Here is a 16,497-nt window from a genome sequence, read left to right as displayed (position 1 = left end):
CTGCATGCACCTCCCCGGTCTAAGCCACTCAGGCTTGGCTCTCAGGTAGCCCTCAGAGGCACAGATTAGGTTGGGCCTGTGTTTTGTGCTCTTCCCAGGTCTGAGTAGCTCAGGTGTTTGGTGAGCACGGTCGCTGTGACTTATCTCCTTTCCTGTCCCTGCTGCTCAGTTTTCTGGGTGTATCGCTGGCTCCCCTTCTCAGGTGGATGGTGACTGTTCAGAACCCCAAGAAGTCTTAGCAAAGAAGCCGGCTTGCAGTTTGGTAGGTAATGCCTCTCCAGGGCTGTGATTGCCCCCTTCCAGCCCTTCCAGCTCTGGCTGCCTGTCACCGGAGGGGGATGGTCTGTAGCCGGCTAATTCTGTTCTGTCCTTTGTTCTGTGTGTGTTCCTGGTGGTGTCTTATGTTCGAGCTTTTCACATGGTAGCTATCCCGCAGTCTGGTTTGCTAGCCCAAGTTAGTTTGCTCTGGTTACACTCAGGACATTCCAGCCCAATTCTTAAAAAGCACTGCAGCCCGTGCCTCCCTGCCCAGCCCCCACTTGCTAGTGGCGGATGCAGGCATCTGGGCTGCTTCTCCACTGGGGGAGTTACCATTGGGCTCGTAATCTGTTGGTTTTAATTATTTCTTTATTTTTCTTCCCTGATGTTGCCCTCTGTGCTTCCACAGCTCGCCACGGACTCTGCAGCGAGAGTGTTTCCTGGTGTTTGGAAACTTCTCTCTTTTTAAGACTCCTTTCCCGGGATGGGACACCCTTCCTGGGACAGAGCTCCTTCCCTACCTCCTTTGTCTTGTTTTTTGTCTTTTATATTTTTCCTACCTGTTTTTGAAGACAATGATCTGCTTTTCTGGATGCCTGATGTCCTCTGCCAGCATTCAGAACTTGTTTTGTGGAATTTACTCAGCGTTGAAATGTTCTTTTGATGAATTTTTGAGGGAGAAAGTGGTCTCCCCGTCCTATTCCTCTGCCATCTTAGGACCGCCCCTCTATTATTATTTTAATATAAATTTGTTTGTTTTAATTGGAGGCTAATTACCTTAAAATATTGTATTGGTTTTGCCATATGTTGACCTGAATCTGCCACGGGTGTACATGTGTTCCCCATCCTGGACGCCCCTCCCTCCTCCCTCCTCATCCCATCCCTCTGGGTCATCCCAGCCCCTAACACTCAGTCTCATGCATCTAATCTGGACTGGTGATCCATTCCACATATGATAATATACATGTTTCAAAGCCATTCTCCCAAATCATCCCACCCTCACGCTATTCCACAGAGTCCAAAAGACTGTTCTATACATCTGTGTCTCTTTTCCTGTCTCGCATATAGGGTTATCATTAGCAAATTTCCAAATTCCATATATATGTGTTAGTATACTCTATTGGTGTTTTCCTTTCTGGCTTACTTCATTCTGTATAATAGGCTCCAGTTTAATCCACCTCATTAGAACTGATTCAAATGTATTCTTTTTAATGGCTGAATAATATTCCATTGTGTATATGTACCACAGCTTTCTTATCCATTCATCTCCTGATGGATCTCTACATTGCTTCCATGTCCTGGCTATTGTAAACAGTGCTGCGATGGACATTGGGGTACACGTGTCTCTTTCAGTTCTGGTTTCCTTGGTGTGTATGCCCAGCAGTGGGATCAGTGGGTCATATGGCAGTTCTATTTCTAGTTTTTAAAGGAATGTCCACACTGTTCTCCCATAGTGGTTGTACTAGTTTGCATTTCCACCAACAGTGTAAGAGGGTTCCCTTTTCTCCACACCCTCTCCAGCGTTTATTGTTTATAGACTTTTGTATAGCAGCCATTCTGATTGGTCTGAAATGGTACCTCACTGTGGTTTTGATTTGCAATTCTGTAATAATGAATGATGTTGAGCATCTTTTCATGTGTTTTTTAGCCATCTGTATGTCTTCTTGGAGAAATGTCTATTTAGTTCTTTGGCTCATTTTTTGATTGGGCTATTTATTTTTCTGGAATTGAGCTGTAGGAGTTGCTTGTATATTTTTGAGATTAATTCTTTGTCAGTTGCTTCGTTTGCTATTATTTTCTCCCATTCTGAAGGCTGTCTTTACACCTTGCTTATAGTTTCCTTTGTTGTGAAAAAGCTTTTAAATTTAATTAGGTCCCATTTGTTTATCTTTTCTTTTATTTCCATTACTCTAGGAGGTGGGTCTTTGAGGATCCTGCTGTGATTTATGTCGGAGAGTGTTTTGCCTATGTTCTCCTCTAAGAGTTTTATAGTTTCTGGTCTTACGTTTAGATCTTTAATCCATTTTGAGTTTATTTTTGTGTATGGTGTTAGAAAGTGTTCTAGATTCATTGTTTTATGAGTGGTTGACCAGTTTTCTCAGCATCACTTGTTGAAGAGATTGTCTTTAATCCATTGTATATTCTTCCCTCCTTTGTCAAAGATAAGGTGTCCATCGGTGTGTGGATTTATCTCTGGGCTTTCTATTTTGTTCCATTGATATATATTTCTGTCTTTGTGCCAGTCCCATACTGTCTTGATGACTGTGGCTTTGTAGTAGAGCCTGAAGTCAGGCAAGTTGATTCCTCCAGTTCCGTTCTTCTTTCTCAAGATTGTTTTGGCTATTTGAGATTTTTTGTATTTCCATACAAATTGAGAAATTATTCATTCTAGCTCTGTGAAAAATACTGCTGGTAGCCTGATAGGGATTGCATTGAATCTGTAGATTGCTTTGGGTATATACTCATTTTCACTATATTGATTTTCCAACCCATGAACACTGTATATTTCTCCATCTATTAGTGTCTGCTTTGATTTCTTTCACCCGTGTTTTATAGTTTTCTATGTATAGGTCTTTAGTTTCTTTTGGTAGATATACTCCTAAGTATTTTATTCTTTTTGTTGCAATGGTGAATGGGATTGTTTCCTTAATTTCATTTTCTGTTTTCTTATTGTTAGTGTACAAGAATGCAAGGGATTTCTGTGTGTTAATTTTGTATTCTGCAACATTACTATATTCATTGATTAGCTCTAGTAATTTTCTGGTGGAGTCTTTAGGATTTTCTATGTAGAGAATCAAGGTGGTCCTAAGATGGCGGAGGAATAGGACTAGGAGAACACTTTCTCCCCAAAATATTCTTAAAAAGGACATTTAAACGCTGAGTAAATTCCACAAAACAACTTCTGAAGGCTGGCAGAGGACATCAGGCACCCAAAAGAGCAGCCCATTGTCTTCGAAGGGAGATGTTTTATCAACGGTGCTGTATAGATGGTGAAGTCTTGAGGCTACTGTAAAAATAAGACTAAAAATCAGAAGCTGGAGGCTTAAGTCCAAGTCCTGAGAACACCAGAGAACTCCTGACTCCAGGGAACATTAATCAACAGGAGCTCATGAATCGCCTCCATACCTACACTGAAACCAAGCACCACCCAAGGGCCAAAAAGTTTCAGAGCAAGACATACCATGTAAATTCTCCAGCAACACAGGAACACAGCCCTGAGCTTCAATATACAGGCTGCCCAAAGTCACTCCAAACCCATTGACATCTCTCATAACTCATTACTGAACACTTCATTGCACTCCAGAGAAAAGAAATCCAGCTCCACCCACAAGAACACCAACACAAGCTTCCCTAACCAGGAAACCTTGACAAGTCATGCATACAACCCCACCCACAGTGAGGAAACTCCACAATAAAGAGAAATCCACAAACTGCCAGAATACATAAAGGCCACCCCAAACAGAGCAATATAAGCAGGATGAAAAGACAAAGGAATACTCAGTAGGTAAAGTGAAATGAAGTGGCTCAGTCGTGTCCAACTCTTTGCGACCCCATGGACTATAGCCTACCAGGCTCCTCTGTCCCTGGGATTCTCAAGGCAGGAATACTGGAGTGGGTTGCCATATCCTTTTCCAAGAGATCTTCCCAACCCAAGGATCGAATCTGGGTCTCCCATATTGCAGGCAGACGCTTTACCATCTGAGCCATCGGGGAAGTCCAAGGAATAGGATAAATGCCAACCAAGCCAAACAAAGAGGAAGAGATAGGGAATCTACCTGAGAAAGAATTCCGAATAATGATAGTGAAAATGATCCAAAATCTTGAAATCAAAGTGGAATCACAGATAAATAGCCTGGAGACAAGGATTGAAAAGATGCAAGAAAGGTTTAACAAGAGCCTATAAGAAATAAAAGAGTCAGTATATAATTAATAATGCAACAAATGAGATAAAAAACACTCTGGAGGGGAAAATAAATGGATCTTCTCTAGACAGGAAACACAGAAAGGGTGTATACATTCGAACCCAAAACAATAAAGTAAATGGCCACGGGATCATACTTATCATTAATTCCTTTAAAAGTAAATGGATTGAATGCCCTAACCTAAAGGCAAAGACTGGCTGAATGGATACAAAACAAGACCCCTATATATGCTGTCTACAAGAGACCCACCTCAAAACAGGGGACACATACAGACTGAAAGTGAAGGGCTGGAAAAGATATTCCATGCAAATAGAGACCAAAAGAACGCAGGAGTAGCAATACTCATATTATATAAAATAGACTTTAAAACAAAGGCTGTGAAAAGAGACAAAGAAGGACACTACATAATGATCAAAGGATCAATCCAAGAAGAAGATATAACAATTATAAATATATATGTACCCAACATAGGAGCACCACTATACGTAAGACAAATTATGAAAGGGGATTTTCTATGTAGAGGATCATGTCATCTGCAAACAGTGAGTTTTACTTCTTCTTTTCCAGTCTGAATTCCTTTTATTTCTTTTTCTACTCTGATTGCCATGGCCCAAACTTCCAAAACTATGTTGAATAGTAGTGGTGAGAGTGGGCACCCTTGTCTTGTTCCTGACTTTATGGGAAATGCTTTCAATTGTTCACCATTGAGGATAATGTTTGCTGTGGGTTTGACATATATAGCTTTTATTATGTTGAGGTATGTTCCTTCTATTCCTGCCTTCTGGAGGGTTTTTATCATAAATGGATGTTGGGTTTTGTCAAAGGCTTTCTCTGCATTTATTGAGATAATCATATAATATTTATCTTTCAATTTGATAACGTGATATATTACACTGATTGATTTGTGGATATGAAAAGAATCCTTGCATCCCTGGGATAAAGCCCAGTTGGTCATGATGTATGATCTTTTTAACAAGTTGTTGGATTGTGTTTGATAGAATTTTGTTAAGGATTTTTGCATCTATGTTCATCAGTGATATTGGCCAGTAGTTTTTTTTTTTTTTCGTGGCATCTTTGTCTGGTTTTGGTATTAGGGTGATGGTGGCCTCATAGAATGAGTTTGGAAGTTTACCTTCCTCTGCAATTTTCTGGAAGAGTTTGAGTAGGATAAGTGTTAGCTCTTCTCTAAAATTTTGGAGAATTCAGCTGTGAAGCCATCTGGTACCAAGCTTTTTTTGCTGGAAGATTTCTGACTACAGTTTCAATTTCTGTGCTTGTGATTAGTCTGTTAAGATTTTCTATTTCTTCCTGGTTCAGTTTTGGAAAGTTGTACTTTTCTAAGAATTTGTCCATTTCTTCCAAATTGTCCATTTTACTGTCATACAGTTGCTGATAGTAGTCTCCTATGATCCTTTGTATTTCTGTGTTGTCTGTTGTGATTTCTCCACTTTCATTTCCAATTTTGTTGATTTGATTTTTCTCTCTTTGTTTCTTGATGAGTCTGGCTCATCTTGATGAGTTTGTCAATTTTATTTATTTTCTCAAAGAAGTAGCTTTTAGTTTTGCTGATTTTTGCTATGGTTTCCTTTATTTCTTTTTCATTTATTTCTGCCCTAATTTAAGATTCCTTTCAAATTAAATTAAATTAAATTAAATTATTAACCCTGGGGTTCTTTATTTCTTCCTTTTCTAGTTGCTTTAGGTATAGAGTTAGGTTATTTATTTGACGTTTTTCTTATTTCTTGAAGTAAGCCTGTATTGCTATAAACTTTCCCCTTAGCATAGTTTTTACAGTGTCCCATAGGTTTTGGGTTGTTGTGTTTTCATTTTCATTCGTTTCTATGTGTATTTTGATTTCTTTTTTTATTTCTTCTGTGATTTGTTGGTTATTCAGCAGCGTGCTGTTAAGCCTCCATATGTCGGAATTTTTAATAGCTTTTCTCCTGTAATTGACATCTAATCTTACTGCATTGTGGCCAGAAAAGATGCTTGGAGGATTTCAATTTTTTGAATTTACCAAGGCTAGATTTATGGCCCAGGATGTCATCTATCCTAGGGAAGGTTCCATGTGCACTTGAGAAAAAGGTGAAATTCATTGTTTTGGGGTGAAATGTCCTATAGACATCAATTAGGTCTAACTGGCCTATTATATCTTTTAAAGTTTGAGTTTTCTTGTTAATTTTCTGTTCAGTTGATCTATCCATACGTTTGCATGGGGTGTTAAAATCTCCCACTATTGTGTTATTGTTAATTTCCCCTTTCATACTTGTTAGCATTTGCCTTACATATTGTGGTGCTCCTATGTTGGGTGCATATATATACATATATATAAAATTATATCTTCTTCTTGGATTGATCCTTTGATTATTGTTTAGTGTCCTTCTTTGTCTCTTTTCACAGTCTTTAGTTTAAAGTCTATTTTACCTGATATGAGTACTGCTAATCCTGCTTTCTTTTGGTCTCTATTTGCGTGGAATATCTTTTTCCAGCCCTTCACTTTCAGTCTGTATGTGGCCCCTGTTTTGAGGTGGGTCTCTTGTAAACAGCATATATAGGGGTCTTGTTTTTGTATCCATTCAGCCAGTCTTTGTCTCTTGGTTGGGGCATTCAACCCATTTACATTTAAGGTAATTATTGATAAGTATGGTCCTATTGCCATTTACTTTATTGTTTTCGGTTCGAGTTTATACACCCTTTCTGTGTTTCATGTCTAGAGAAGATCCTTTAGCATTTGTTGGAGAGCTGGTTTGGTGATGTTGAATTCTCTGAGCTTTTGCTTGTCTGTAAGCTTTGATTTCTCCTTCATATGTGAATGAGATCCTTGCTGGGTACTTAATCTGGGTTGTAGTTTTTCTCTTTTATCACTTTAAGTATGTCCTGCCATTACCTTCTGGCCTGAAAAGTTTCTAATGAAAGATCAGCTGTTATCCTGATGGGAATCCCCTTGTGTGTTATTTGTTGTTTTTCGCTTGCTGCTTTTAATATTTGTTCTTTGTGTTTGATCTTTGATAATTTGATTAATATGTGTCTTGGGGTGTTTTGCGTTGGGCTTATTCTGTTTGGGACTCTTTGGGTTTCTTGGACTTGGGTGATTATTTCATTCCCCATTTTAGGGCATTTTTCAACTATTATCTCCTCAAGTATTTTTTCATGTTTGTTTGTTTGTTTGTTTGTTTGTCTTCCTCTTCTGGGACTCCTATGATTCGAATGTTGGGGCATTTAACATTGTCCCAGAGTTCTCGAGGTTTCTTCATTTCTTTTAATTCTTTTTTCTTTTTCCTCTCTGACTCATTTATTTCTACCATTCTATCTTATACCTCACTTTACTATCTTCTGCCTTCATTATTCAACTGTTGGTTCCCTCCAGAGTGCTTTTGATCTCATTTATTGCATTATTCATTATATATTGACTCTTTTTTGTTTCTTCTAAGTCCTTGTTAAACATTTCTCGCATGTTCTTAATCCTTGTCTCCAGGCTATTTATCTGTAACTCCATTTTGTTTTCAAGATTTTGGATCACTTTCACTATCATTATTCTGAATTCTTTTTCAGGTAGATTCCCTATCTCTTTTTTGTTTGGTTTGGTGTGCATTTATCCTGTTCCTTTACCTGCTGGGTATTTATCTGCCTTTTCATCCTGTTTATATTGCTGTGTTTGGGGTGGCCTCTCTGTATTCTGGCAGTTTGTGATTCCTCTTTATTGTGGAGGTTCCTCGCTGTGGGTGAGGTTGGATGGGTGGCTTGTCAAGGTTTCCTGGTTAGGGAAGCTTGTGTCGGTGTTCTGGTGAAGGGAGCTGGGTTTCGTTTCTCTGGAGTGCAATGAAGTGTCCAGTAGTGAGTTTTGAGATGTCAGTGGGTTTGGTGTGACTTTGGGAAGCTGTGTATTGAAGCTCAGAGCTATGTTCCCATGTTAGTGGAGAATTTGTATGGTATGTTTTGCTCTGGAACTTGTGGGCTCTTGGGTTCTGCTTGGTTTCAGTGTAGGTATGGAAGCATTTGATGAGCTCTTATCGATTAATATTCCCTGGAGTCAGGAGTTCTCTGGTATTCTCAGGTTTTGGACTTAAGCCTCCTGCTTCCAGGTTTTCAGTCTTATTCTTATAGTAGCCTCAAGACTTCTCCATCTATACAGATGCGCCAATGATCAAACATCTAGGTTAATGATGAAAATTTTCTCCACAGTGAGTGACAACTGGAGAGTTACACAGAGTTTCATGGAGAAGAGAAGAGGGAAGAGGGAGATAGTGGTGACGAGGTGAGAAGAGGGGAATCAAAAGGAGAGAGAGCAAGCTAGCCAGTAATCACTCCCCTAAGTGCTCTCCACATCTGGATCCCTCAGAGATGTTCATGGAGTTACACAGAGAAGAGAAAAGGGAGGCAGGAGACAGAGGTAACCAGGAGGATAAAAGGGGGAATCAAAAGGAGAGACACAGATCCAGCCAGTAATCAGTTCCCTAAGTATTCTCCACATCCCACAACACACAAAGAGATTCACAGAGTTGGTTAGAGAAGAGAAGGGCGAGGGAGGAGATAGAGGTGACCTGGTGGAGAAAAAGAATAGTCAAAAGGGGGAGAGAGCAAGCAAGCCAATAATCTCACTCCCAAGTAAAAATGGGTAATGAAGACTGAGTTCTTAAAGGTACACAAGTGATAAATACCAATAAGCAAAGATTAAAAATCTAGAGTAGAGGTTAGATTCTCAAAAACACAATATTAAAAAAACCCAAATTCAGAAAAATTATAAAATATATATATGAAGCTTTCTTTAAAAATAGGGTCCTTTTTTGCAAGGTAATAGTAGGTTATAACGGAGAAGGCACTGGCACCCCACTCCAGTACTCTTGCCTGGAAAATCCCATGGATAGAGGAGCCTGGTAGCCTGCAGTTCATGGGATTGCTAAGAGTCAGACACGACTAAGCGACTTCACTTTCTCTTTTCACTTTCATGCTTTGGAGAAGGGAATGGCAACCCACTCCAGTGTTCTTGCCTGGAGAATCCCAGGGACAGTGGAGCCTGGTGGGCTGCCGTCTATGGGGTCGCACAGAGTTGGACACGACTGAAGCGACTTAGCAGCAGCAGCAGTAGCAGTAGGTTATAAAAATGAAAATCAAAGGAGTAATATAGGACTGAAAAACATTAAAATGACAATAGTAAAAATATATCTAGGAATTTCTCTGGAGCTGTTGCAGACATTGTGGGGTCAGTTCATTTTCAGATAGTTCCTTGATCCAGCTTATACTTCTCAAGATCTATAGGCCCCTTCCAATGTAGTCAGTGCTAACTACAGGGTTTTAATCTGTTGCACCTGTCACTTCCAAAGCAGTTCCCTCTGTTTATTTAGCTTCTTCTGTTTGATGGTCTCTTCAGAGTCTAATTTCTGCCCTGACACAAGGGGACGATGGTGATCACTTTTTTAGGCTCACTTGTTCAGTCGTGCTGTGGGGAGGGAGGAACACTGCAAGCAAATATCACTGGAGTGTGTGGGGAGTGCTCACAGTGTTTCAGCCGCACTGGGTTTGCCCCTGCTCACAGTATGTGTGCTTTCATGGTCTACACTTCTCAGGCTCTAGGTTGCTCTGCCAGGAACTGTCTGATGCATGCCCTGGGTTGCGTGCACTTCCCAAGTCTAAGCTGCTCAGGCTCAGGTTCTTGGGTACTCCACAAAAGCGCAGACTCAGTTGGGCCTGCGTTTTGTGCCCTTCATAGGTCCGAGTAGCTCAGGTGACCAGGTGCTTGGTGAGCGTGGTCACCGCCAGGTGAGGGGTGCATCTTATCACCTCCCCTGTCTCAGCTGCTCAGTTTTCTGGGTGTACAACAGGCGCGCCTTCTCAGGTGTGCCGTGTGTCTCTTCTGGGAGCTGATCTCTGGCTGTGACCCTCCCAGCAGATGTCAACTGTCCAGAATCTCAAGAAGTCTTAGTTAGCAATGAAGCCTACTTGCAGTTTGGCAGAGGATGCCTCTCTGGGGCTGTGATTGCCCTCTTCTGGCTCTGGCTGCCCCCGCCTGCCTGTCTCTGGCAGGGGATGGGCCGGTCCGCAGCTGGCTAGCTCTGCTCAGTCCTTTATTCTGTGACCAGGGCTGGCAGTGTCTTAGGTTAGGGCTTTTCATGGGATAGTTCTTTCTCTCTCTCTTCTCTCTCTCTTTCTTCTCTCTCTCTCTCTGGCTATCCCACAGTCCTGGTTGCCATCTCAAGTTAGTTCCCTTGGGGCTTTCAGGCCCAGTCTTTACCCTAAACAATGCAGCCCGTGCCTCCCTGTCCAGCCCCTGCTTGCTAGTGGCAGATGAGTCTGGGCTGCTTCTCCACTGGGTGTTGCCATTAGACATGTAATCTGTGGGTTTTAATTCTTTATTTATTTATTTTACCTCCCAGTTATGTTGCCCTCTGAGATTCCAAGATTCGTCACAGACCCGCCAGTGGGAGTGTTTCCTGTTTTCTCTCTCTCTTTTAAAAATTTTTATTTTTACTTTATTTTACTTTACAATACTGTATTGATTTTGCCATAAATTGACATGAATCTGCCACGGGTGTACATGAGTTCCCAATCCTGAACCCCCCTCCCACCTCCCACCCCATATCATCTCTGGATCATCCCCATGCACCAGCCCCAAGCATCCTGTATCTTGGGAAGGGCACAAAACTGAGGGCTACCTGGTTTCTTTCTTTTTAAAGACACTTTTCCCGGGACAGATCTCCATCCCTACCTTTTTGTCTCTCTTTTATCACTTATATTTTGTCCTACCTCCTTTCAAAGACAATGGGTTGCCTTTCTGGGTGCCTGATGTCCTCTGCCAGCATTCAGAAGTTTTTTTGTGGGATTTGCTCAGCGTTCAAATATTCTTTTGATGAATTTGTGGGGAGAAAGTGGTCTCCCATCCTATTCCTCCACCATCTTAGGACCCTCAAGACATTACTCGTAATAAATTCTTCTTAATTCTGTGATACTCGATCAAATAAAGGGAATTTTAAAATATTTTTGATCCAAAGATAGGAAAATGGTGGGAAGGAAAAAATAAAAACTGTCTATATATAAGACTGAGAATAAAGCTTAAAAAGAGACTTCCTAAAATTCTATAAAGATACTGAATTCAAACAAGGAAAAAAATGGAAATCCTAAAAAATAAGTGGAAGGGGCAAATTTTATTTCACAATGATCAAAGAACAACTTCTGGTTTTGATACTTTGAGTCATGCAATCCAGAGCACTAGTATAATTGGTCTTTTATACTTGGCATCAAATACAATCTCTTTAGACCCTCTTTTAAATCTCGGTTTCTCAGACTGTAGATGAAAGGGTTTAGCAGGGTGTGACCACAGTGTACATCACTGAGGCGACTGTACTTGAATGTGAGCTGTGGGAAGCAGCAGAGCTAAGGAACACTCCTACCGCTGTAAAATAAAACAGGAAGACAATTGAGAGGTGGGACACACAGGTGGAAAATGCTTTATACTTCCCCTGAGCTGATGTGATTTTACATACGCAGGAAACTATTTTAGAATATGAGTAAAGGATACCAGCAAAAGGACCAACACCCATAAGGACAGCTGAAAAATACATCACTATGTTATTAAGAAAGTTGTCAGAACTGGCAAGTTGTACCATCTGACTGAGTTCACAGAAAAGTGGGGGATTTGTACAACTGGGCAGAAGGACAATCGCAACACCATTAAACTGTGTATCAAGGAATACAAGGCAATCAGCACCCAGGATATCAGAACCAGCAATACACAGAGCTGGGGGCTCATGATGACCATGTAGTGCAGGGGGTGGCAGATGGCCACATACCGATCATAGGCCATCACACTCAGGAGAATGTCATCTAATCCTGCAAAGAGAATGTAAAAATACATCTGGGTGATGCAGCCTTCATAGGTTATGACTTTGCTCTGTGTCTGGATGTTCCACAGCATCTTTGGGATGGTGGTGGAGGTGAAACACATGTCTACAAAGGACAGATTGGAGAGGAGGAAATACATAGGGGTGTGGAGGTGGGAGTCTGAGCTGACGGCCAGGATGATGAGCAGGTTTCCAAATACAGTGATTAGGTACATGGAGAGGAAAAGCCCAAATATGAGAGGCCGTAGTTCTTGTTCTTCTGAAAGTCCCAGAAGAAGAAACTCTGAAATTCGTGTATTATTCCCTGGTTCCATGGGGTGGAGGTGACTACCAGGAAAAAGGAAAACAACATGACTAGTTTGCACACAAACTGGCATAGTTCACATAGCTGAAATACCGCAATTTCTATTTAGCCCTCAAGTAATTGATCTTAATACCTTATTTATAGAAAAGTTCTCTTCCAAAGTATACTCCATTTCATCTCTGACAAAGTTTTTTGTCCCATTCTCATCACATTGGCAAAGAGCTCATATATTCTAGAGTTCTAATGAGGTATTTCTTCATTTATTTGAGAAAGACATATTTAATGCTGACCCAGTAGAAAGTGTGGACTTCCCTGGTGGCTCAGAGGTTAAACTATCTGCCTCCAGTGCAGGAGACCTGTATTCGATCCCTGGGTCGGGAAGATCCCCTGGAGAAGGAAATGGCAATCCACTCCAGTATTCTTGCCTGGAAAATCCCATGGAGGGAGAAGCCTAGTAGGTTACAATCCACGGGGTCACAAAGAGTCAGACATGACTGAGCGACTTCACCTTCACCTTCAGTAGAAAGTGCTGAAAAATAAACCTCTCCCAATCCAAGGATGGTGAATGAGGATATTTCAATAAAACATGATAGACTATGTCAGAATGTGCTATGAAGAAAACAAATCCAGGTATAAAGGAGAGAGTGGTAGGGGGTGTTATTTTGTCCTGAGTTTTCAGGGAAGAGCTTCAAACTAGGTGATGTTTGAAGATTCCTCAAGAGAGAGAGAAGAAGCCTTTGTGATGTCAGAAGAAGTGTGTGCCTGGCAGAGGGAGCTGCCACTGCTAAGAACCTGACAAAAATGCTTGTTCCACATGTTCAAGTGCAAACAAGGAAGCCAGTGGGGCGAAGGAATAAGCAGGAGGGGGAGTGATTAGAGATGTTGTCAAGGATGCTGAGGAACAAGGTGGCCTTCCTGCTACAGCTGAACCTTCAGCACATAGAGAATCCCTCCTTCCATGTGGTTCCTTGCACTTAATGAATTTAGTTTAAAATCATCCTGTGAATTATGTCAGTTTCCCTACCTAATTCCATCTATTGACCAACTTCTGACCTCTGTATTATAAGTCATCTTAACATATGAGTACAGATGCCTCTGCTTTAATGCCAAAGAATGCTCAATCTACCCCACAATTGCACTCATTTCACACACTAGTAAAGTAATGCTCAAAATTTTCCAAGCCAGACTTCAGCAATACGTGAACCGTGAACTTCCTGATGTTCAAGCTGGTTTTAGAAAAGGCAGAGGAACCAGAGATCAAATTGCCAACATCTGCTGGATCATCAAAATAGCAAGAGAGTTCCAGAAAAACATCCATTTCTGCTTTATTGACTATGCCAAAGCCTTTGACTGTGTGGATCACAATAAACTGTGGAAAATTCTGAAAGAGATGGGAATATCAGACTATCTGACCTGACTCTTAAGAAACCTATATGCAGGTCAGGAAGTAACAGTTAGAACTGGACATGGAACAACAGACTGGTTCCAAATAGGAAAAGGAGTACATCAAGGCTGTATCTTGTCACCCTGCTTATTTAACTTCTATGCAGAGTACATCATGAGAAATGCTGGACTGGAAGAAGCACAAGCTGGAATCAAGGTTGCCAGGAGAAATTTCAATAACCTCAGATATGCAGATGACACCACCCTTATGGCAGAAGGTGAAGAGGAGCTAAAAAGCCTCTTGATGAAAGTGAAAGAGGAGAGTGAAAAAGTTGGCTTAAAGCTCAACATTCAGAAAATGAAGATCATGGCATCTGGTCTCATCACTTCAAGGGAAATAAATGGGGAAACAGTGGAAACAGTGTCAGACTTTATTTTTTGGGGCTCCGAAATCACTGCAGATGGTGATTGCAGTCATGAAATTAAAAGATGCTTACTCCTTGGAAAAAAATTATGACCAACTTAGATAGCATATCCAAAAGCAGAGACATTACTTTGCCGACTAAGGTCCGTCTAGTCAAGGCTATGGTTTTTCCAGTAGTCATGTATGGATGTGAGAGTTGGACTGTGCGAAGGCTGAGTGCTGAAAAATTAATGTTTTTGAACTGTGGTGTCTTAGAAGACTCTTGAGAGTCCCTTGGACTGCAAAGAGATCCAACCAGTCCATTCTGAAGGAGATCAGCCCTGGGTGTTCTTTGGAAGGAATGATGCTAAGGCTAAAATTCCAGTACTTTGGCCACCTCATGCAAAGAGTTGATTCATTGGAAAAGACTCTGATGTTGGGAGGGATTGGGGGCAGTAGAAGGGGATGACAGAGGATGAGATGGCTGGATGGCATCACTGACTCGATGGACGTGAGTCTGAGTGAACTCTGGGAGTTGGTGATGGACAGGGAGACCTGGTGTGCTGCGATTCATGGGGTCGCAAAGAGTCGGATACGACTGAGCGACTGAACTGAACTGAACTGAACTGAACAGATGCCTCTGCTTTAAGATCTGGTCTCTCTTCACAAGGCACAGGCACGCACGCACACACACACACACACACACACACACACACACACACACACACGATGTTTCTGGTTTGTATTACTATCATGAACTGGTCACCCAGATCCACCATCGTTAGGTCGTGAATGGCTAGCACATCGAGCTTGTCAGATCAAATTATTATTCTCTAAAAGAATGTATAACTTTTACCCAGAAGTTCCAGGATTTTTTTTTTAATTTATGGTGTTTTTTATTGAAGCATAATAGCTTTACAGAATTTTGTTGTTTTCTATCAAACCTCAAAATGAATAAGCCATAGGTATACATTTATCCCATCCCTTCTGAACCTCCCTCCTATCTCCCTATGCATCCCACCCCCAAATTCCAGTTTATAAACGTCGTATAGAACAATAGATTGTTGGTAAGGCCAATTTCTTCTCGGTATTTAGAGAAGAATGAAAAGTGTGAGAGAGAAAGAAAAAAGTGAAATGAAATGGACATAGGCAAATTAAGAGGGAAAATATGCAATAAACTCAAATGGCCTCTGAGACAATCCATCAACGAAAAGTTTCCTTGCTTCACCAATATTCCAATTCCAGTGGCATCTCCTTGATGCCCAAGAAATAATAATAAAGAAAAAAATTTTTCCAAGGACATAAACAGGGATATATTCACGATGTGATATATATTACAGTTTAAATATCTCAAGAGAATAAGAAAATGGAACATAAACTACCAATTCAAAATCAGAAATAAATGAAATATAATAAAAGTTGGATATATTTTATATGAAGAAGCAGAATACTGCTTTTTCTTGAGGAGTTTTCCTATTTGTTTACTTCAGTTCATTAATAAGATTATTAGACTTATTGTCTACTTTTACTGAAAGTCTTTTATGTCTCCTATTCCTTCTCACGGGGCTCCCTTGGTGGCTCTTAAGTAAAAAATCGGCCTGCAATCCAGGAAGACAAGGTTCAATCCCTTCATCAGGAAGATTCCCTGGAGAAGGCAATGGCACCCCACTCCAGTACTCTTGCCTGGAAAATCTCATGGACAGAGAAGCCTGGTAGGCTGTAGTCCATGGGGTCGCTAAGAGTCGGATATGACTGAGGGACTTCACTTTCACTTTTCACTTTCATGCATTGGAGAAGGAAATGGCAACCCACTCCAGTGTTCTTGCCTGGAGAATCCCAGTGATGGGGGAGCCTAGTGGGCTGCCATCTCTGGGGTCGCACAGAGTCGGACACGACTGAGCGACTTCACTTTCCAGTATTCTGGCCTGGGAAATTTCATAGACAGAGGAGCTGGGTGGGCAACAGTTCATGGGGTCACAAAAGGATCAGATATAACTTAGCAACTAAACCACCACGACCATTCCTTCTAACTGAACTTCCTCTATTACCATTTGTCAACATTGACGAATGAAGGGTTCACTTTATTTTTAGACCTAAATAGATACACTAATATTAGGAAAGCCAGAAAATAACAGCAGTGACCTCTGGCCTCTGGACTATGCTAAATTGGTCCTCAGTGACATCAGGTGCATGCTCCTGGATTCCATCCTCTTTGACCTTCTCCTGAAATGTGTGAAATGTGGAGCTCTCACCTGCCTGCAGACTGAGAGAAAAGGCTTTCGCTGTAGAGATCCAAGTTCCATTCTAAATTATTAATGATGCAGACCGAATTTTTTTACCTAAACAAGACAACAGGAGGGGATAAAAATCAAGCATTGGCTCCCAGACAGA

The 16,497-nt window shown here is 41.1% G+C and overlaps 1 long non-coding RNA gene and 1 pseudogene across 1 annotated transcript in view; both read right to left on the bottom strand.

Moving 5' to 3' along the window:
- LOC132659866 (uncharacterized) overlaps window positions 1-16,497 on the bottom strand; it is a 995,695-nt gene that overhangs the window by 383,312 nt on the left and 595,886 nt on the right. The gene's annotated exons all lie outside the window — the stretch shown is intronic.
- LOC101110142 (olfactory receptor-like protein OLF4) lies at window positions 11,385-12,330 on the bottom strand (annotated as a pseudogene).

This window comes from Ovis aries, chromosome 5 (genome assembly GCF_016772045.2).
Source record: "Ovis aries strain OAR_USU_Benz2616 breed Rambouillet chromosome 5, ARS-UI_Ramb_v3.0, whole genome shotgun sequence".
Taxonomy (NCBI): Eukaryota; Metazoa; Chordata; class Mammalia; order Artiodactyla; family Bovidae; genus Ovis; species Ovis aries.
The sequence above is the reverse complement of the archived record's forward strand: the minus strand, read 5'-3'. Positions and strand labels throughout refer to the sequence as shown.